This window comes from Papio anubis, chromosome 13 (genome assembly GCF_008728515.1).
Source record: "Papio anubis isolate 15944 chromosome 13, Panubis1.0, whole genome shotgun sequence".
Classification (NCBI taxonomy): Eukaryota; Metazoa; Chordata; class Mammalia; order Primates; family Cercopithecidae; genus Papio; species Papio anubis.
This window is the reverse complement of record NC_044988.1, coordinates 44,445,403-44,468,927: the sequence shown is the minus strand read 5'-3', so window position 1 is coordinate 44,468,927 and position 23,525 is coordinate 44,445,403. Positions and strand designations below refer to the sequence as shown.

General features: G+C 43.1%; 1 protein-coding gene across 1 annotated transcript in view; it reads left to right on the top strand.

Moving 5' to 3' along the window:
• Window positions 1-23,525, top strand: part of TTC39B (tetratricopeptide repeat domain 39B) — a 145,601-nt gene that overhangs the window by 831 nt on the left and 121,245 nt on the right. The window lies entirely within an intron of this gene.

Sequence of the window (23,525 nt, the reverse complement as noted above, 5' to 3'; positions counted from 1 at the left end):
AGCCCAGGCTGTGGTGCTTCTTCTGTCTCGCTCCACTGGGCCCGGACATTTCCCGTAGCAGGTCCTCAGAGGGAAACCGCTTTGAGAACCGGCTCCGGCCTCCTTTGGTTTCAACTGTGAGTAATTAGCCACTTCCTCCAGTCGTGGCGCATCCGGGCCTGAGCACCCCGGGGCCAGCGCGCCGGACCTGTTGATTTATTATTGACTGTTCCTTTCAGCACCTGGCAACTCCAGAGACAGCGCTCTCCCTGCTCTTGAAGTTGAGACCGAGGCTCCAGCAGCAGCCAGCACTCACAGCTGCTGTTGCTGCCATCTTACCTGACTTGAATTGTACGAGTCGCTGCCTTTAGAAGGCTTTGGTTTCAAATGATGCAATAGTGGATGATCTGGAGGAGGCGGTTAAGATTCCCGTCCATCTCTTTAATGCCAGGAATCTCCTGACAAGGAATACTATACTTTAAATGTGGGCCTTAAAATAAACAAAACAAAAACTGAACTACAGCTCCTTTACATGACAGAGAGACAAGAGAGCAAGCTGGGCTGTCCAAACCCTTGCTTACAGCCTGTCCCTTGCATTGAGGGTCCCAAGACTGTAGAGTGAAATATTTGAATCCTGATCTGTTTGTGGGAGAAGATTTGCTGTGCTTAGGGCCATGTAATTCTCTAGATCAGGGCATTGTTGAGCAGTGCTATTATTAATTAACACTGGGATAATAGGTGTAAACTGGGACTGTTTCGAACATACTTTGACAAATGGTCACCCCAGCTATGCGCACTGCCTACTAGATGAACGGTTGCGTTGAGATGCATTAGCTGGTGCGGAGGGAAGTTAGGTTTCTGTGAGTGAAACTCTGTGGAAGTTTCAGAGTAGCAGAGAACCTAGCACACAGATACTTGGTAAATAAATATTTGTTGAATGAATGAAAGACTTCAGAAAAGATGTTGCTTAATAACATCTCAGTTTTTGCCATATCATTCATTTATTTTTCTTCATTCATTATTAGGCTTCTGTTACATGCTAGGTACTATACTAGTCCTAGTTGATGAGCAAAATACAAATAGAATTCTTTGTTCATGCCAAATGTACTTTTGTCTCTCACAGTGTACCACTTCCATTGCTATAAACTGAGCAAGCATTTATTGAGCATTTACTTTGTGCTCAAACTTGGTAGGTGCCTTAAAGAAGACATAGTTTTGCCTCTTTACGGTTCTCAGTCTGATTAGGAAGATACGACCTGTGTACAAGAACTCTAAAAAGGAGCTCTAATAAGTGTAAGCAAGTAGGAAGTAGTGTGTTGTAGACTGGATACCCTTGACTTATTTGTAGAATGTCCCTTACTGTAAATGGGCTTGAAGAACTCTAACCTCGAGTTCATAAGACCCTGTTCTTCAATTTTACTGGGTATGCAAATAGCTTATTTCAGCTAGGAAGCTTTTCACATATTTAAGAAGAGTCTGATAGTCTCTGTGGCCATATTTGATATTGATAGTTTTTATGGCCATTATTTGATATTCTGGGGAAGTTAAGAGGGACAAAGTACTTTGGAAGACCGAGGCGGGCGGATCATGAGGTCAGGAGATCGAGACCATCCTGGCTAACACGATAAAACCCCGTCTCTCCTAAAAATACAAAAAAATTAGCCAGGCATGGTGGCGGGCACCTGTAGTCCCAGCTACTGGGGAGGCTGAGGCAGGAGAATGGCGTGAACCCGGAAGGCGGAGCTTGCAGTGAGCTGAGATTGTGCCACTGCACTCTAGCCTGGGTGACAGAGCAAGACTCTGTCTCAAAAAAAAAAAAAAAAAAAAAAGGGACAAAGTGATATAGTTGGAAAAGTACCAGGCTAGGTTTTAGGTAACCTGGTTCTTCCCTTTGTTCATCACTTATGTGTGTAAGCAGCTGACTAGGTGCCAAGCCCTATAATAGCCTGGAGGTACAACAGTGAACAAGACAGACAAGGTCCTTCCCATGACTGTTGACCTTGATTGATCAAGTCTGTCAGCTTCAGAGGGCTCTTTCAGTTCCCTTATCTCCTTATCTGAAGAAGGAGGGGCTGGATTAGCCCTAAGTGTTCTAGCTCTAAAGATCTAGGCTTTTCTTGAGATGAGGGGAGGGGGATGAGGGGGAGGTTGGGGGAGAGGAAGTTTCTTTTGGGGGAAGGGCTAATTATATGGAAATCTTTTTCTTTAAAAGTACCCAGTGAATGAATGATGATGGTAGAGAAGCTCTCATGGTAGCTGTAGGATGGAGGTTTTCTTGGGTAAACTGATTTTTAAATTTGTGTTTTTTAGGTGCTAGTATGATAAATTTGGGAGCATAGAAGTTAGGACTTGCATCCTCGTTGGAGGCAAAAACTGGTTACTGGGGAGCACAAGCATCTTAGATATTATGATGGTGTGTGGCCCTTTAAAGCTCAATCAGCAAAAGCTTATTTCTTAATATTTGAATTTCTCTCATTGGGTTTTCTTGCGTATTGCACTAGCAACATTGATAATGAGTTCATGGAAGATGTACAGAATATATTCAAGGTCAATCCAACAAATTTATTACATAGAGATGGCTGTGATTGGAGGACTTTCTGTCTTGTCAGTTGCTTGATCTTGAAGTCATCTTGGTTGGTTACCTTCACATACTTATGGGCTACTATTGGGTGCCTTGTGGCTTGCTTATATTTGGCCCTCAAATATAAGGATTTAAGAATTGAATGAAAATCATTTATGTTTTATTATTTAATTCAATTAAGGTTATTCAACTCGCCAATAATGAATATCTAGCAGCTAATTGTTAAAAATTTTCTCATATGAGGCCTGGCGCAGTGGCTCATGCCTGTAATCCCAGCACTTTGGGAGGCCGAGGCGGGTGTATCTCCTGATGTCAGGAGTTCAAGACCAGCCTGGCCAACATGGTGAAACCCTGTCTCTACTAAAAATAACAAAATATTAGCTGGGTGTAGTGGCGGGCGCCTGTAATCTCAGCTACTTGGGAGGCTGAGGAAGGAGAATCGCTTGAACCCAAGAGGCAGAGGTTGCATGAGCTGAGATCGCGCCATCGTACTCCAGCCGGGGCAAGAAGAGTGAAACTCCGTCTGAGAAAAAAGAAAATTTTTTTTCTCATATGAAATAAAAGTTTACTAAAAGTCACTTTTCAGCCCGTGAGACCTTGTCTCTACAAAAATAAAAATATGAATAGTTAGCTGGGCATGGTGGTGCCTGCCTGTAGTCCCAAGTTATTCTGGAGGCTGAGGTGGGAGGATCACTTGAGCCCAGGAGGTTGAGGCTTCAGTGAGCTCTGATCATGCCACTGCACTCCAGCCTGGGTGACAGACCCTGTTTCGAAAGAAAACAAGAAAAATCACTTTTCAGAAAATAATTTTTTCAATAGTTTTACTTTTGCTGGAAAATAACAGTTTTGAATGTTTTTTGAAAAGTTGATTACATTGCTATTATGTAGTTACAGAAATTGGTAATTTGCATATATAATTTGATGCATTATATTTAACGTTATATTAAAAGCCACTCAGCAAATACAGTTATAAGGTTAAATGTTCATAGCTTTTTTTTTTTTTTTTTGGAGTCTCACTCTGTTGCCCAGGCTGGAGTGCAGTGGTGCGATCTCGGCTCACTGCAACCTCCGCCTCCCAGGTTGAAGCAATTCTCCTGTCTCAGCCTCCCGAGTAGCTGGGATTACAGGCGCATGCCACCATGTCCAGCTAATTTTTGTATTTTTAGCAGAGATGGAGTTCCCCCATGTTGGCCAGGATGGTCTCGATCTGTTGACCTCGTGATCTGGTCGCCTTGGCCTCCCAAAGTGCTGGGATTACAGGCATGAGCCACTGCGCCTGGCAAAATGTTCATAGCTTTTTAAACTTTTTTTTTTTTTTTTTTTTATGGTGGGGGATGGAGTTTTGCTCTTGTCATCTAGGCTGGAGTGCAATGGCGTGATCTCGGCTCACTGCAGTTTCTGCCTCCTGGATTCCAGCAATTCTCCTGCCTCCGCCTCCCGAGTAGCTGGGATTACAGGCATATACCACCACGTCCATCCAATTTTTTTTATTTTTAGTAGAGATGGGGTTTCTCCATGTTGGTCAGGCTGATCTCAAACTCCTGACCTCAGGTGATCCCTCTTGGGCCTTCCAGAGTGCTGGGATTATACGCGTGCGCCACTGTTCCCAGCTGAGATTTATTCTTTCTTTCCACCAATGTTCATTGAACCCCTGTCAGGTGCTAACAGTCTTTAAATGCTGGATATACACACTAAAACAAGACAGTTATTACCCTTGAGGAGCACAACGTCAAGCAAAACACTGAACACAAGTCACTGTACTATTTCTGTCTTTGGGTCAGGGTAGGTTTTAGGTTGGAAGGTCATATAATTTATCATTGAAAGCAGGGCACTCTGAGTAAATGTGTGCTTTCAGTAATTGCACCAAGACAACAGGTACAAACAGGGATGATTGGCTTCCCATGTTTAGGGGCCAGCAAAGACTTGAAAGGAGAGATGGTATTTGAACTAGGTTTCAAAGGGCAACCGGGATTGTGTTGGGCCCCCCAGTGGGAAGGCCTTGGGGGAAGTTGAGATGGGCGGGAATAAGAGAGCACTTGGTCCAGTGGGAAGGAGAGTGTCGAAGGGCAGAAACCAAAAAGGCTAGGTTGGATCGTGAGTCATTGTATCCTGAGTGTCACGCTAAGGAGTTTGGGTTGTATCTCCTAAAAAATGGGAACCTGGAAGGGTTTTTTTTCTTTTTTTTTTCTTTTTTTGAGACGGAGTTTTACTCTTTCGCCCAGGCTGGAGTGAAGTGGTGGGATCTCAGCTCACTGCAACCTCTGCCCCCATGGCCCAGGTTCAACCGATTCTCCCACCTCAGCCTCCTGAGTAGCTGGGATTACAGGCGCCCGCTACCACGCCCAGCTAATTTTTGTATTTTTAGTAGCGACGGGGTTTCGCCATGTTGGCCAGGCTGCCCTCAAACTCCTGACCTCAGCGTGATCCACCTGCCTTGGCCTCCCAAAGTGCTGGGATCACAGGCGTGAGCCACTGCAAACGGCCACATGGAAGGTTTTTGACGAGGTAATTGTGGTAAGATTGCTCATTTTAGGAAGATAAATCTGGTGAAGTGGATGCAGCCAGGATGTGGAGGTAGCAGGAGGACAAAAGGCTGTTGCAACAGTGAGCGTGGAAGATGATGAGTAAGGAAGTAGAGTAGACGCTGTGGCACTGGACAGAAGAGGCCAGAGTTGACGGATTTCTCAAAACATGAAAGAGGACTTGACTTGGTGGCCTGTCCCCCAGTTTGATGGTCAGTGGTGCAGTGAGGGAGGAGCTATTGAGTAATAATTCTGGGTTCCTTGTGTGGCTGGGTGGGGGTGCTGTCGCCTAAGGAGGAGGAGTAGAGTTCATTCCTGTCTCCTTTCAGGTGGGTAGAAGATGGGGAAGGACAACAAGCAGATGAAACTAATCCCTATGGCTCACTGAATTTTCTGATTGCGGAGCGTGGGCCATTTGTTAATGAGGGTAAGCATTTGGGCAGAGTTAAGAAAGGGTGTTTGTAAATTAGTTATGCTGGTTAGTGGAAGGAAGCAGCATCACTTTTCCGTCAGTCCCAACTCCAGCTCAGGTTAACAGACAGACATTTTCCTGAAATGTTTCCTGAAATGTTCAGTCTTGAGTCTCTTTTGAAACCCTATCTGTTTTTTGACAGCTGTTTTTCTAGTGAAACTTTTCCTCATTTTCTCCTGTCCCCCCTCTTTACCTGGATACCCACTTCCTTCCCTTCAAGTCTGGGTAACACGTATGCTTCTGCAGGCTAGTATCAGTTCTTCCTGTGCTAGCTGCTTGCCTTCTTATCTCAGTTCCCTGCCCATGGTTGCTGTTTCTAATCATCCAGTATGAATCTGATACTGTGAGTTCAGTGAGGCTCAGAGTTTCCATCTAGCCATCTGTTGACAGCCCACCAATCTCCAGTCTTGGGTGCCCCAGTAGCATCTCAGGCAGAGTCTCCTGAAGTTACTGTGTATTCACCTCCCAAAGATAAGTACCTGGGGACTCCTGTGGGTGCTTTAGAGGCTTCCTGGGGGGAGAGATTTTCCTTTTTCCAGCCTCCTGTTGGCCACCACCTTAGTCAGCACTCTCCTCTTCTCCCCCTGTACTTCGTGGATCTGTGCTCCCTCCTGATGCACCAAGTCCATTTATACCCAGAGCCACCATGGCCAGCTGCCATATTGTTGATGTCATCACACCTCTCTAACGGGACTCCTGAAGTGGGGAGTGCCTGGCAGTTCCTAATGCCATCATGCATCTTAAGCTCTTTATTTAAAGACTAGGTGTGTAGTAAAGCTTTTCACTGTGATCTGTGGACGTGTCCCCTTGGTATTGCTGATATTATGCTGTCATATTCATAGGGTCTACATATTTTAAAATATTTTGGTGAAATGATACACTGTATGTTTGTTGGATCTGAAGGTAACTAGTGAGTGACAATTTTTCAGTCTGACTTAATGTGTTGAGTATTGTGTTAGGTGCTGGAGAAGCAAATGCAGCTTCTGCCTCAGGCTATGGTCTAGTGGAGAGTGGGGCATGTGTGTGCTGAGAACCACCTGGTGGAGGAGGGATGCCGGGGTACTTTGGGAGCACAGAGGAGGGCACCTCACCTGGGAGAGAGGGTAGTCAGGAATGGTTTCCTGGAGGAGGTCATTTCTTAGACATTCTGAGTCATGAAGAATGTGTAGGGGTTAGCCATGGAGAAGTGATGTGGGGAAAGGGAGCTCTTGAAGTGTCTTCCCGGAGAGGGAATAGTGGGATAAGTTGCAGAGGTGAGGAAGAGCCTGTGGTGCTCTGGACAGGTGGAGTGTCAGGAAACAAGGCTGGAGGGGTACTTGGTTAGAGTTCTCCAGAGAAATGGAGATAAATTACCCAGTCTTGGGTATTTCTTCATAGCAGTATGAAAATGGACTTATAGAATTATGGAGCCTGAGAAGCCCTGCCATATACTGTCTGCAAGCTGGAGAGCTGCAGAGGCTGGTAGTGTGGCTCAGTCCAAGCCCAGAGGCCTCAAAACCATGGAAGCTGATGGTATAACTCAGTCTGAGGATGGTGGCTTGAGAACATGGGGGACTGCAGGTGCAAGTTCTGGAGACCGAATGCTGGAGAACCTTGAGTTCTAATGTCCAAGAGAAGGAGAAAAAGGACTTCGCAGCTCCAGAAGAGGGAACAAGCAAATTTGACTTTCCTTTGTTTTCTTGTTCTATCTGGGTCCTCAGCTGAGTGGATGGTGCCCAACACTTTGGGTGAGGGTAGGTCTTCCTTACTCTGTTCATGGATTCAAATGCCTGTCTCTTCTGGAAACACTCTCCCAGACATACCCAGAAATAAAAACTACCTGTTCTCTCTATCTGGTTATCCCTTCATCCAGTCAGCTTGACACCTAAAATTAACTATCACAGGTAAGAAGGGCCGTTCAGAGACTTTCATGTCAGATTGTGGAGATCATGGTGTGTGTCTGTGGGTTTCAGTGAGGAGTGGTGGGGAGTGAGCAGTACTTTAGGTGGCTCCCTGGCAAGGCGTGGAGGCTTATTGGAGGTAGACAAGCCCAGAGTGGTGGAGGCTGGTGTTTTGTCTGTTGAATGACTATTGGGACTCACTGAAGGCCCAAGGGTACCTAAGTATTAAGGTAACATGATGGGTAAGATATGGTTTGGACCTCTCTGAAAAAGACAATCAGAAATGTGGACACAGACAGCTGTAACCTGGAGTGCAGGGCAGAGTCTAGAGAGGGTTCAAGTGGCCTGTGCTCCAAGGAGAAAAGGGCTCTCACAGGGCGGTCAACCTGGACATTCTCCTGCCTGCTGCCCACCCCACCTGCTGACTTCTTTCCAGACCAAGTCTTTACCGACTAGCTGTGTGACTTAGAGCAAGTCCCTTAACGTTCTTGCGCCTTGTTTTCCTCAGAGGCAACATGAAGGAGTTGAAACTGATGATCTGTCTGTAAAAGTTCCTTTGAGTTTTTACGTGTGTCTTCTAGAAGGTGACGTTCGACCTGGGCTTCATGAGGTGGAATTTCAGCAGGCAGCAAGGGAGCAGATCACCCCTCATTCCTTCAGGCAGAGGGAACAGCAGGGGACCTGTGCTCCTCAGGCGTGGTGAAGTAGGATGGAGGCCATGTGGTTGGAGCACAGTTTATGCCCACTTTAAGTGATTAAGGCGGGAGAGCTGCTGTGAGTGTGTTCCAGCCAGATTGATCAGAATCTGGCCTTGAATGCTTAGCTACGGAGTTTGGCTTTTCTTTTTTCTTTTTTTTTTTTTCCTTAAAGAGACAGAGTCTCGCTCTGTCACGCAGGCTAGATTAGAGTGGTGTGATCATGGCTTACTGCAGACTTGACCCCCTGGGCTCAAGGGATCTCTTGCCTTAACGCCCCGCCCCCCTCACCTACTCCCTCCTCCCCCAGGAGCTGGGACTACAGCACATAACACCATGTCCAACCAGTGTTTTTCCATAGAGATGGGATCTCACTGTGTTCCCCAAGCTGATCTAAAGCCCGTGGGCTCACGTGATCCCCCAGCCTTGGCCTCCCAAAGTGCTGAGACTACAGGTATGAGCCACCATGCCTGGCCCTGCCTTTTAAAAAAATTAGCTTTTGGCCAGGCGCAGTGGCTCATGCCTGCAATCCCAGCACTTTGGGAGGCCGAGGCGGTGGGGGTATCACCTGAGATCAGAAGTTTGAGACCAGCCTGGCCAACATGGTGAAACCTAGTCTCTACTAAAAATACAAAAATGTTCTGGGCATGGTGGCACATGCCTGTAATCCCAGCTACTCAGGAGGCTGAGATAGGAGAATTGCTTGAACCTGGGAGGCAGAGATTGCAGTGAGTTGAGGTTGAGCCATTGCACTCCAGCCTAGACAAAAAGAGTGAAATTTCTTCTCAAAAAAAAAAAAAAAAATTTGCTTTTGACAGTGGAGACACACATGCACCCTTCTGTATTTGGGGAATATTTTTGCTTTTCTTCTTTTTTTGGGGTAAAGGAAGCAACGATAATGATTTCCATTTGTTTGGTTTCACTTTCCCTTTCCCAACCCCATTTCTAAGGTACAGTTTTAAACGGATGCCTATAAACTGAATTGCAGTGGGTGGTTAAGGAGACAGACAAGGTCAGAGGCACTTGGGTAATTTCACAGGTTTATGTTTCGTCACATAGACTTTTACCTTAGGACTAAGTTCTGAGATACGAAACCAACTTTTTTTTTTTTTTTTTGAGGCGGAGTCTTGCTCGGTAGCCCGGGCTGGAGTGCAGTGGCCGGATCTCAGCTCACTGCAAGCTCCGCCTCCCGGGTTTACGCCATTCTCCTGCCTCAGCCTCCCAAGTAGCTGGGACTACAGGCGCCCGCCACCTCGCCCGGCTAGTTTTTTTTTTTTGTATTTTTAGTAGAGACGGGGTTTCACGGTGTTAGCCAGGATGGTCTCGATCTCCTGACCTCGTGATCCGCCCGTCTCGGCCTCCCGAAGTGCTGGGATTACAGGCTTGAGCCACCGCGCCCGGCACGAAACCAACTTGACCCACAGTGCTGGTGTGGGCAGCAGGACCAGTCACAGCTTCTTTGAGAAAGTGCTTGGTCCTCCTTTTCTCCCTCCCTGCTTTCTCAGACCACCTTGACCTGGCATTCTGGACAACCATGAGTCACAGTCCTTCCACTCAGAACCAAAGGAAACAAACCTCAGATTCTCACAGTGTTTTTCAGACCAAATGGAGTATGATCTTTTTGAGAGGAGGTGGACAAGACAGATGAGGACAGAGAGGGAGAGTCCTTCAGAGGGGGAAGTGAGGCCTGACTCCAAAATCCTCCCCAAAAAGTACTTGTACGTCACCCTGTTTGCAGAATCAGTCGAGGGCTCATTGACCCAGACCAGGTCCTCGATGTGCAGAGCAGCACTGAGCTTCTGAGGGAGTGGCCAGCTGGGCTTAGATTCTGGCTTCCCATTTGCTCTCTGACTTTGAACCTGTGATTTCACTTCTGGCATTCTTCATTTATGAAGGATGAAGTCAGATTGTATTTTATAAAGCACCTGACACATAGAAGGTACTACTAAAATGCAAATTCACTTTCTGTTTATGCTTTTTAAGTATTGCTGCCACTGGTTCATTATCTATGGATTTAATGTAGAATCTGCAGCTAACATTTTGGTGTGTTAAAATATATTTTAACCTTATTTTTGCAGTCAATTGAAAAGAGAATTCTACAGAAGAAACAGAAGGGAAGTGATTGGCCCAAAGTCACTCAGCTGGCTTAGGCAAGAATCAGGGTTAGAAACTAGGTTCCCTAACTCTAAACTCATTGCCCTTTCCACTAGGTCAGGCGGCCCCAAACTTCTCTACAGTGGTAGATGTGTGGCTTACACAGCCTAAATATTTATATGCCTTTTATGGAGGAAGTTTGCTGCAGACTCCTGTACTAGGTGGTCAGCAAACTTCTGACCTTCTAGGGGTGTTGTAAGTTTGTTTGTAATGTGTTGTAAGCCTTATGAATTAAATGTGCTTATTTCCTTCAGGTGCATGAAAGCGTCAAAAAAAATAGGAAAAATAGAAATTTACTTGACACATCCCATTAATTAGTTTGGTTGTAAGTTCTGGAGTCAGTTGGATGTGGGTTTGAATCCCTGCTCCTCCATGTATAACCTGGGATAAGTTACTCAATCTATCTATTCCATATTCACCAGAGAAATGGCAATAATATAACCTGTTGTGAGGGTTAAAGGAGACCTATGCAACGCTTAGTATGGCGGACCCAAAAGTTGGCTTGTGGCATTGTCAAGGCTGCAGTCTGTGGCTGCTCACAGGCATTGTATAAATAAGGATTGGCCCAGCCAGGGTCTTGCAGAAAAACCTTTCTCCGTGATGGAGTCCTGTAGGATAAATAAATCACCTTTCAGGCCAATACCCAGGACTCCAGCTGGGTAAATTCTTTGAGTTTACATCCTCCCACCTTTCCTTTCCTGAGTGGGAGGGGAAATCACTTCACACGAAAGAGAGTAGTAAACAGGGGCTCAAAGGGCCATCTGTTCCAGCTCTATCTAAAACTGAAAAGTGTTAATATTTGTCAGCAAGGGAGCTGATAGTGCCAGTAATATTTTGGAAACAGCATTTGGTCGCTGACACATAAATGGTGTTGTAACCTTTGTTTTTTCCAAACATTTTGGTGAATGTCATAAAGTTCTTACAGGGTTTTCATGTAGTACCCAGATGTTGGTAGGAGACTATGGCCTGTAAAAGGTATGTTTGTGTTCAGTTGCTGAATATAAGAGGCTAAAAGGTAAAGGAAGTAAGAGTGTGCAAGCATTCCTGAGTCCTGAAGGGACTCTAGGGTTCTTGCTGTGCCCTAAAGCAGTGTACTGTGCTAGACTGCTTTTTTTTTTCCAGCCGCTAGCAGCTGACAATAGACTGCTCTTTCTAAAATGCAAGTCCATTTTTACCTTGCCTCTTAAAATCTGTCCACAGCTTCTCATTGCCTTTAAAGTAACATGCAAACACCTTAGCATGACATATGATAAAACAAAAACTTCAGCAGAACTAAATTTAAAGGAGTTTAACTGAGCAATGAAAAGATTGGTGAATCAGTCTCTGGAGCCAGAGCAGGCTTGGAGACTGCAGTGCAGCCATGTGGTGGAAGAAGATTTATGGACAGAGAAAGGAAAATGACGTGCAGAAAACGGAAGTGACGTGCAGATACAGCTGGATTGGTTACAGCCCAGAGTTTGCTTTATTTGAACACGGTTCCAACCGTTATCTACATTCGATGGGCCAAAACTCGGTGATTGGCACAAGGGTAGGTAAGGTCTGTTTACACCTCCACTTGTAGCTCATGATGTACCGAGAAACCTTTAGGCCAAACTTAAAATATGTAAGGAGGCAGCTTTATGCTAAACTTGATGTAACACATGTAAGGCCTTTCTTACTATCTTGGTAAGTGGTTCTCATATTTTAGTGTGTGTAGAAATCACCTGGCTGGGGTATAGGCGGCCTGTTACAATGCATATCCCTGTGTCTCACTGCCAGTGATTCTTGCTTAGTAGGTCTGGGGTGCGTTCTAGGATCTCGCATTCCTAACCTGGACTTTTAACATCGGCCATTCTGATGTGCTTGTGGTTTCTTTTCTCATGCCCAACTTCCCAAAAGGTGGTCATTTCTTCCCAACTTTTCCATACACTGTTCCCTCACCTGGACAATTCTTTTTAATCATTCAGTCCTCCTCAGGTACCACTCCACCTCCAGGTGCTCAGTAACTGGTCATGCGTCATTACATGAGGAGATGCTCTCTGAGAAATGTGTTGTGAGGCAATGTCGTCATTGTGCCAGCATCATAGTGTATTTACACAATCCTAGATGGTACAGCCTACTACACACCTAGGCTCTCAGGCATAGCCTGTTGCTCCCAGGTTACAAGCCTGTACAACATGTTACTGTACTGAATACTGTAGGCCAGTGTAACACAATGATATTTGTGTATCTAAACATAGAAAAAGTACGGTAAAATGTGGTATACAATGTAAAAAACAGTATACCTGCACAGGGCACTTACCATGAATGGAGCTTGCAGGACTGGAAGTTGCTCTGGGTGAGTCAGTGAGTGAGTGGTGAGTGAATGTGAAGTCCTAGGACATTATTACACACTAGACTTTATGAACACTGTACACTTAGGCGGCAGCACATTTATATTTTTTAATAATAAACCTTTGATTAATGGAACTTTTTTGCTTTATAAACTTTTAAAATTTTTAAAACTTTTTTGGCACTTTCCTTTTTTTTTTTTTTTTTTTTGAGACGGAGTCTTGCTCTGTCACCCAGGCTGGAGTGCAGTGGCGCGATCTCGGCTCACTGCAAGCTCCACCTCCCGGGTTCAGGCCATTCTCCTGCCTCATCCTCCCGAGTAGCTGGGACTACAGGCGCCCGCCACCACGCCCAGCTAATTTTTTTTGTATTTTAGTAGAGACGGGGTTTCACCGTGTTAGCCAGGATGGTCTCGATCTCCTGACCTCGTGATCCGCCCGTCTCGGCCTCCCAAAGTGCTGGGATTACAGGCATGAGCCACCGCGCCCGGCCAATTTTTAAAACTTTTTGGCACTTTCACAATAACACTTAGCTTAAAACACACACTGTACAGCTATACAAAATATTTTCTTTATATCCTTATTCAAACTTTTTTCTATTTTAAAAGTTTTTTACTTTTACTTTGTAAACTTTTTTTAAGAACTAAGATATAAACACACACATTAGCCTAGGCCTACACAGGGTAAGGATCACCAATGTCAGTGTCTTCAGGGGCAGTAAGATGCCTGGAGTTGTCATCTCCTATGACAATGCTTTCTTCTGAAATACCTCCTGAAGGACCTGCCTGAGGCTGTTTTAGAGTTAACTCTTCTTTTTTTAATAGCTAGAAGGAGAACTGTACACTCTAAAATCACGATTAAAAATACAGTATAATACATAAATGAGTAACAGTTGTTTTTATTATTCTGTACTATACATAATCGTATGTGCTGTACTTTTATATAACCGGCAGTGCAGTAGGTTTGTTTATACCAGCATCACCACAAACATGTAGGTAACTCATTGCACTATGTGTTATGGCTATGACTAGGCGATAGGAACTTTTCAGCTCCACTCCAATCTTATGGGACCACCGTGGTGTATGTGGTCCATCACTGACCGTGTTGTAGTTGCACAGCTTTTGTCTGTATTTAGCATTCCTGGCTGCCTTGAGAAGAACTATTCCTTCTTTGGCATACATGCTGTGGCATCCAACAGGAATGGGATGTGGGCGTTAACTATGATTCTTTCCTGCTCTGTAAAATTCTAGCCTTATGAATGTACTTACAAAAAGTAAACTTTATACATAACTGCTAATTAAGTTAATAGCTACAAATAAGGATTTAAAGTGTGCCAGGCACTGAGGCATCAGGCTGCACTCAGCAACTGTGAAGCAGGCATTAGAATCCCCATTTGATTGATTAGGAGACTGAAGCTCACAGAGAGGTTAAGTTACTTGATGAATGGCACGTTGCCAGCAAGTGGAAGGACTCCACTGTGTCTGCTGCCTTGCAAGCTTGCCCATGTTCTTTTCTCTTTCCTACATGCCTTGCTAGGAACAGATACCACAAATCTGAAATTCAGGTGTGTCAGGAAAGAGGCTGATTTTTTTTTTTTTTTTTTTTTAATTCTTTGTCCTACTTGAGACTTTGGATCCAGTGACAATCCCTTTTGTTCAGTTGGTAATGGCTTAGAAGTGCAACTGTTTGTGCATCCTTCTAACAGGAACCTAAACATATTGGATAAATAGCAACTGTCTTAAGGAATGAATAGAAAATCAGGAAAAGTCATCATCCATATGAACTCTACATATCATCTGCTTTCTTGCAAATTGTACTAATCCGTTCTCATGCTGCTGATAAAGACATACCTGAGACTGGGCAATTTACAAAAGAAAGAGGTTTAATGGACTTACAGTTCCCCATGGCTAGGGAGGCCTCACAATCATGGCAGAAGGCAACGAGGAGCAAGTCACGTCTTACGTGTATGGCAGCAGGCAAAGAGAGAGTTTGTGCAGGGAAACTCCCATTTTTAAAACCATCGGATCTCTTGAGACTTATCCACCATCACAAGAATGCACAGGAAAGACTTTCCCCGGTGATTCAATTACCTCTCACTGGGTCCCTCCTACAACGCATGGGAATTGTGGGAGATACAATTCAAGATGAGATTTGGGTGGGGACACAGCCAAACCATGTCACAAATGGAACAAATTATTCATGTGGGCAATGTGTTTCCACAAGAGATGGTGGCCCTTCTTCACCATAGAAAGCAGCAAAGGAATTCCTTTAATGCTGTCTAACAATGTGAGAGTTTTATCCTCTCAGTCAGGAGGGAGACTTTACCTCCGTAATCCATTAGCATTATCTCAGTACACTTAAACACTCCCAGCTTTATTGAGGTGTGCTTTGCATTACTCCTTTTAAGTATAACCCAAAAAATGTCCAAGACAGATCTCAATTTAGCGGCTTATTTTGCCAAGGTTGAGGATGTGCCTGGGAAGGAGACACAGTTAGAGTAGGATCTGTGCCCTGTGCATTTTCCAAAGACAATTTTGAGGAGTTCAAATATTTAAAGGGGAGAGTGGCAGAAGGGGAAAGGAGGAAGGAAAAAAAAAGAGGTAAATAGGTAGTGAGGTAAGGGGTCACATTCTTGTGAGGCTTTGATTAGCGTTCACTGAATCCATATGTTACATGCTAAAGGAGGGAGTAGAGGAACAGTCAGTTATGCATTCTGCATTTTAAATCTGCATTTTTTGTAAGACAAAGTAAACGTATGCATTTGTCTCTGGGTGGGTGGTAGGACGATTTCTAGTCTTGTCTTTGCCCCATACCTGTGAAGATAAGCTGTTAAGTTATATTTTCAGGGTGAGATTCAACAGAACTCTGTTTTATGGTAAAGGTTCTGGGGCCCACAAGGCATTTTCTTGTGAGCAATATGTGAAGGATCCCACCTGGGGAGATAGGTGGCCTTCTATCATTGCAGCTATCTGTTTAGGAACAGAAAGGAGGCAGTTTTTGCGTGACTCAGTTGTCAAGCTTAAATTTTCCCTTTGGCATGATTAGTTTAGGTCCCGAGATTTTATTTTCCTTTAACGTAAGTGTTTAAGTCAGTTAATTTTTAGTAAATTTACAGAGTTGTATAGCTGTCACCACGATCCAATTTAAGAACATGTCTATCACACTGTAAGGGTTTCTGTAACCATTTTTTTCTCACTTTAGTACACTTGTAATTCTTAAAATAATTAAGAAATTAATCACCAGGAGAAAGTAAAATTTCCCAGACAGAAATAAAAATGAGCAGTCATTATATATGATGAGGATAAAGCACAAGTGTTAGGTGTCACACATCAAGACTGGGAGAGCACAGGTGCTTTTGGGTCAGTGTTTGGCTTTGACTGTCACACTGGACATCATCGGGGGGTCAAGGGCTGTGTGAATTACTCCTGCCCACATGAATAATTTGTTCCATTTGCAAGAAAGCAGATGATACGTAGTTCATATGGATGATGACTTTTCCTGATTTTCTATTCATTCCTTAAGGCGGCTGCTATTTATCGAACATGTTTAGGTTCCTGCTGGAAGGATGCACAAATGGTTGCATTTCTAAGCCATTACCAGTTGAACAAAAGGGAATATCACTGGATCCAAAGTCTCAAGTAGGACAAAGAATAAAAAAAAAATCAGCCTCTTTCTTGACACACCTGAATTTCAGATTTGTGGTATCTGTTCCTAGCAAGACGTGGGAGAGAGAAAAGAATATAGGTAGGCTTGCAAGGTAGCAGAAATGTGGAGTTCTGCCACTTGCTGGCATTGTGCCTTTGAGCAAGTAACTTAACCTCTCTGTAAGCTTCAGTCTCCTGATCAATCAAATGGGGATTCTAATGTCTGCCTCACATAGTGGTTGTGTGCAGCTCTTTTACCTCAGTGTCTGGCACACTTTAAATACTTATTTGCATCCATTAATTTAATTAGCATTTGTGTATAAAGTTTACTTTTTGTAAGTACATTCATATGACTAAGTTTTAGAGAGCAGGAAAGAACCATAATAAGATTATTTAAAATACTGCAACTAGCCATAATGAACATTTTGGTATTAAATATTCATTTACCTTTACTGATAGCAATTTTATTTTTGTGAGGAAAGGTTTTGTTTTTATTTAAAAATACCAACACTGGTAAATGTCCTTTTGGAGGACTGGCTCAAGCCAGGTAACCAAGGGCAAAGCACTTCAAGCCACAGTTTCCTCACTTATACAGTGGGGCTAAATGATATAATATATGCAACTTGCTACCTGGGGTAGATAAGGAACATTCACAAAAATAAGGATAATTATAGTTTAAAAGCATGTAATTAAGTGCTCCTAGAGGTCTGGGGTGTTCACATTTCTAACAACTTGCTTATTTAGTAATAATAGCCTATGAGAGTTCCCTGACTCCCCTCACAGGATGTGTGATTGGGTGTGGCTTGTATTTATGGGAGGGGGAGTACACAGATTGGCAGGTGCAAATGCTGGGGTCAGCGCCCCTGGGCTCCGGCCCCATGGCGGCGTCCAGGGGTGGGTGTCTGTGGCTCCCAAAGCCCAAGTAGCATGAGTTACAGTGCGCTTTTTTAACCTTGCTGTCCATGGATAGCTTAAGTGTTAACCAGCTCAGTGTCCTCTCCAGCATCCAGGAAGAATCAGGTCACACATGGACTGGAAGGATGAATGCAGGGGCTTTATTGAGTGGTGGAGGTGGCTCTCAGTGGGATGAATGGGGAGGTGGAAGGGGGATGGAATGGGAAGATGATCTTCCCCTGGAGTTTGGTTGTCCAGCAGCCGATTTCCTCTCCGACCATCCCCAACTGAACTCCTCTGGACATTCAGACACTCCTCCAGACGTTCAGACACTCCTCCTCTTCTCTTTGCCATGCCGTTCTGCCATTCTTCTGCTCTTCTGTTCATTTCCTTGTGGAGCTGGGGTTTTGGTGTTTATATGGGTACAGGATAGGGGATGTGGTGGGCAAAAAGGCAAATTTTGGGTGCAAAAACAGGAATGCCTATTCTCGTTTAGGGCCGTGGGTTTCCAGGCCTGAGAATGGGGCCTTTGCTGGGGAACCACTCTCTTCTATCCAGTGTTTCCCTGTCTCTTGTCCATATCATATGGATATATTGGTATTTCTCACAGCTTTGATAGAAAACATTGAGATTCTTGGTATCCTTTTTCATTTGGCAATCTATCAAAGTGTAGTTTGATTTCGCAAATGGTAGAAATGACTTTATTAAGGTATGGGGTTTCACAAGCTTAATCGTATAGCTAATTATATTTGAAATTTAAAAAGTAAAGCTACTAGCTTAGAATCTTTTTTTTATGTTTTTATTATTATTATTATTTTTTGAGATGGAGTCTCGCTGTCTCCCAGGCTGGAGTGCAGTGGCGCCATCTCAGGTCACTGCAAGCTCCGCCTCCGGGGTTCACACCATTCTCCTGCCTCAGCCTCCCGAGTAGCTGGGACTACAGGCACCCGCTACCACACCCGGCTAATTTTTTGTATTTTTTAGCAGAGACGGGGTTTCACCGTGTTAGTCAGGATGATCTCGATCTCCTGACCTCGTGATCCACCCGCCTTGGCCTCCCAAAGTGCTGGGTTTACAGGCATGAGTGACTGCACCCGGCCAGAAAGAATCATTTTGTTTCCCTAAAGGTTTTCTTGTCTTTACCTCCCTTTATAGTTTATGGCAGAGGAGCTTACATTTTAACTTAAATGAAGGTGCCTCTGTTTGATATATGCAAACCCAGTCCAAGAGGGCACTTTAGGTCTGTAAGCTTCGGGAAGCGGGTACCACATGGCAATAGATTAGGCTCTGACGTTTTAAGACAGAGGGACATGTGACATGCCTAATGAACTCTTGTCTCTTTGTTAAAGACCACAAAGCATTCCATTTCAACTGTGGCAATTGGGGACAATCACCTCTTCCGTATTATTACGATTGACCTGTTCTGTTTTCTCTAGCCATTTCTCAGCTTTCTTAATTTTGGCAGTTCTTTATTTTCAGATTGACCATGCAGCTTTGTCAGATGTCACTATATATTTCTCTCCCTCTCCCTTAATGAGAAATGATCTTAAGAGATTGTATTTTAGCCATCTACACTATTATTCTCATACAAATGCTGATGGCCTTTCGGGCTCCCCTCCAAGCATTTAGAGCAACAAGTAAACAGATCAGTTAAGATTTAGTAATGAAACTCAACTTCAGACAATGGCAAATCAAGCAGACCCCAATATCCTCATTTTAATAAAGTCTATTTTGGAATGAACAAGAATTAGAAAAACAATTTAGTCTTATTGCTGAAGTTTAGCTATGCCTTAGCCTTGTAAGATTCCTTGACAAAACAATTCTCATAATAAGCTAGTTCTAGGTATTAGAGTTTTCTGAGAGGGGATAAATTGTGAGAAATTTAAAGTTCCCCAGGCCAAATTTGGGACAGTTTGAGCAACAAAATAATTAAGAACAGTAGAGTATTGTGGGCCATAGAAAGTAATACGAAATTTTTTTTTTTTTTTTTTTTTTTTTTTTGAGACAAAGTCTCGCTTTGTCACCCAGGCTTGAATGCAGTGGCACAATCTTGGGTCACTGCAACCTCTGCCTCCCGGGTTCACACGATTCTCCTGCCTCAGCCTCCTGAGTAGCTGGGATTGCAGGCACCCGCCACCATGCCCGACTAATTTTTTGTATGTTTAGTAGAGACAGGGTTTCACCATGTTAGCCAGGATGGTGGCGATCTCCTGACCTTGTGATCCGCCTGCCTCAGCCTTCCAAAGTGCTGGGATTACAGGCATGAGCCACCACGCCCGACCAAAAGTAATAGGAATTCTTGAGTGCATATGGATGATAAAGAAGTAACTAGATAGCTAAATGAGGGAGATGGAAGACTCTTGCTTTGGTAGAATGCCAGAGACAGATTGGCAGAAATGGAAGGAGTGCTGACATTGGAAGCTCAGTTTCGGCGGCGTTGTAAAGATTAAGTTAGGCAGCATCACCCTAGGTGCTAAATTTAGGGGTACTTTGGGTAAGGAGCATGATGTTTACCTGATCTTGCGCCATCTCACTGGAGACTCTTATTAATTGCAAGACAAGTATAGTAACTATGCAGTGGAGAAATAGGACAACACCTTGACCAGGTGACCAAAATTAACATCACAGGTAGAAGCAGATGAACATCTGCTTCTGGATATAAATGCCCTTAGCAGGAAACTGTCTATTCCGAAGTAGTAGTCGTCATCTAACTTGACTCTAATCACAAGGAAACAACAGAGAAACTTTAAATGAGGAACAGGAAGATACTACTTTTAAAAGAGAGAAAGGCTATAGTCTCCAAGACTGTTGATATCATACAACATAAGGGCTGTGAAAACGTTTCAGATTAAAGGAGGCTAAAGAGTTGTGACCGCCAGATGCAAAAGCTAAGCCTAGACTGATTACTGTTCTGTAGGGGAGAAAATACTGTGAAGGACATTGCTGGGTCAGTTGACAAAATTGGACTGTGGGCAATAGTGTAAAGTAGTTTAATTTATGGAAGTAGAGAACTCCACTGTGGCGATGTAAGAGGATATTCTTATTTTTAGGAAACATGCACTGAAGTATTTAGAGGTAGAGGATCACAGAGTTTACAATTCACTCTCAAATGGTTCAGGAAAAAAAATACTGTTTGGTTAGATTTGTTTTGTTGTTGTTTTTTTTTTTTAGATGGAGTTTCGCTCTTGTTGCCCAGGCTGGAGCGCAATGGCATGATCTTGGCTCACCGCAACCTCCACCTCCTGGGTTCAAGCGATTCTCCTGCCTCAGCCTCTCAAGTAGCTGGGACTACAGGTGTGTGCCGCCATGCCTGGCTAATTTTTGTATTTTTAGTAGGGTTTCACCATCTTGGCCAGGCTGGTCTTGAACTCCTGACCTCATGATCTGCCCGCCTTGGCCTCCCAAAGTGTTGGGATTACAGGCGTGAGCCACCACGCCCAGCCCTGTTTGGCTAGATTGATTGATTGATAGGAAGGAAAAGGTAGGTGGAGAGGGTGACAGCAGATTATAAGCAGATGGGGCAAAATGTTCACAGTAGATGAATTTGGTAAATGGCATACAGGTGTCCTTTGTATATTCTTTTAAAAATTAAAACATTTCTTAATTATGGGTACATAATAGGCGTATATATTTATACGGAACGTGATATTTTGCTACAGGCATACAATGTGTAGTAATCATATCAGGGTAATTGGGGTGTCTATTACTTCAAGCATTTATCATTTTGTGTGTATATTCTTATTCTGGCAAGTTTTCGGTAAGTTTGAACTGACTTCTAAATAAAAAGTTTTTAAAAAGTTGTCTAGAGATGGGAAGTAAATAAATCCACCGGGCATGAAAGGAGTTTTTTGTTTTTTTTTTTTTTTTTTGGAGTCTCGCTCTGTCGTCCAGGCTGGAGTGCAGTGGCCCTGTCTCGGCTCACTGCAAGCTCTGCCTCCCGGGTTCACGCCATTCTCCTGCCTCACCTCCCGAGTAGCTGGGACTACAGGCGCCTGCCACCACGCCCGGCTAATTTTGTTTTTGTATTTTTAGTGGAGACGGGTTTCACCGTGTTAGCCAGGGTGGTCTCCATCTCCTGACCTCGTGATCCGCCTGCCTCCACCTCCCGAAGTGCTGGGATTACAGACGCAAGCCAGCACGCCCCACGGAGAGGATCTTAGTTATAAAACAAATTTAGCGGAAATGTTGTTTTACCTTAATGGGCTTGAACTTTTCTCTAGGTACGTCCGATTAGCTTGTCTCGAAGTAATACTTTAACCTTTTTAATATTATTTGAATTGTTCATTTTTTTACATATATAGTAATACATAAAATTATTCTCACTGTAAGATATTTAAATCCTTCAGAAGCCAAACATGATTTTTCCCTTTACTATATTCTCTCCCTTCCTCTCCTCAGAAGAAACTAGCATTAAGTAAGAATTTGGTTGTGGCTTTCTAGTCATAGAAATCTGCAAATCTGGCTTTTATTAAATAAATGCAAATCCGACTTTCATTAACATAAATGGGATTTTGTACCATACACCTTTACCAGGATTACGTTTTTCACTTAATGTATCTTAGAGATATATTTTCACTGTTTACTTTATTCTTTATATAATGTCTGAACAGAGTTGGATAATTGTACCATAATTTATTTAATTACTTGTCTATTGAAGATCATTTGGGTCTAATTCTAGTTTCTTTCACAACAGAGTGTGTATCATAATCTTGGTACATGAAACCGTGGTACATGAAAATTTTAGTAATGCATCCTGGAAGTAGTATTGCTGTGTCAGTGTCTGTGTGTTTACATTTTTTAATAGGTCCTGCAAAACTGACTTCTACAGAGACTGTAACAATAGTATATGCTCATTTTTCAGCATCTCTGCCAACTGTGGATATTATCAACCTTGTAAATTTTTGCCAATCACAGGGACAAAAATAATATGACTTTTTAAGTGCACATTTCCCCATTTATTGGCTAGTGGATTTCTTCTTCAGTGCACTGTGAAGAGTGCATGTCACACCCTTTATCTGTTGTCCTTTTTGGTTGTCTATTTCTTATGACCTGTAGGTGTGTTCTTTATTTATTCTAAATAGTAAGTTTTTGCCTGTTAAAGTGCCTTAATTATTTTATCCTAGCCAGTTGCTTGTCTTAGAAGTTTTAAATTTTTATGTAGCCAAATCTTTTACTCTTTTCTTTAAGGCTTCTGGTCTTTGTGTTTTGCTTAGAAAGACTGTCCCTGTTTTAAGATTATTTAAAAAAATACCCATATATTCTATATATTTTTAATTTTTATATTTATCTCTTTATATGGAAACTTGTATATGGGTTTAATTTCATTTTTGTCTTAGTAGATAACCAATATCCTTCGCATCAATTATTAAATATTTTCTCTCTAATATAAAATCTTAACCGAATAATAAAATTCTGATATGCACAGGAATCCCTGTCTGTATTCTTTGCTATGTTCTGTTGATCTCCATATATGTTCCTGTGCCGATTCCATAGTTTCAATTTGTCAGGGTAAATCCCACAAATTTTCTTCCTTCTTGATAACTAGAACTACTTGTCAGGTTCCACTGAGAGTTCTGCTGCGAATTTTATTGACTGAGTTCCCTGTATGTAAAAAGTTCTCCTGGCATGAAAAGGAACTCAGGCTGTGGAGTCAAATAGGCCTGTGTATAAAACCACTTGTTAGCTGTGGGATGATAATCGCCCTTATTTTAGAGAAATGCTAGGTTTAAATGAGACAACGCATAAAAGTGCAAAAGTTAATGCTTCGTGTATAGATGTGCTTAAAAAATGTTATGTATATCCCCATAGTGACAGAGAAATGATATATTCTGTGACAGTGTAATAGCTTATTAATCAGAATAGCCTTGCATTCATTTAAGAAATAGCATACTCCTATCCATATGTGAATAAAATTTCTGTCTTTAGTGATATTACACTTGATATATAAATAAACACATTAGTGTATTCCTGTACCCATTCATTTATTTCTTTACTGATTCCTTCCAGTAGTATCTTGGTGCTGTTGCTGTGGATAGGCACTGTGCTTGGTGCTTGTGGACAGAACTTATAGATATGCCTTATGGTAAATGCCGCCTGGAGGGAGGGCAGACATGAAACAAATAATTGTACCTGATTTTGTAATTATGATTGAGAAATACGGTGTGAAGATAAGTTACAGTGTCTGTACGGCTCTGGCTCAGTTTGATGAAGTTCACTTTGCCGAATAGTTCAGTTTGTTGAATTTACAAAATTTTAAAAGCTTTAATGAGAATGAGTGGGCCGGGCGCGGTAGCTCAAGCCTGTAATCCCAGCACTTTGGGAGGCCGAGGCGGGCGGAACACGAGGTCAGGAGATCGAGACTATCCTGGCTAACACGGTGAAACCCCGTCTTTACT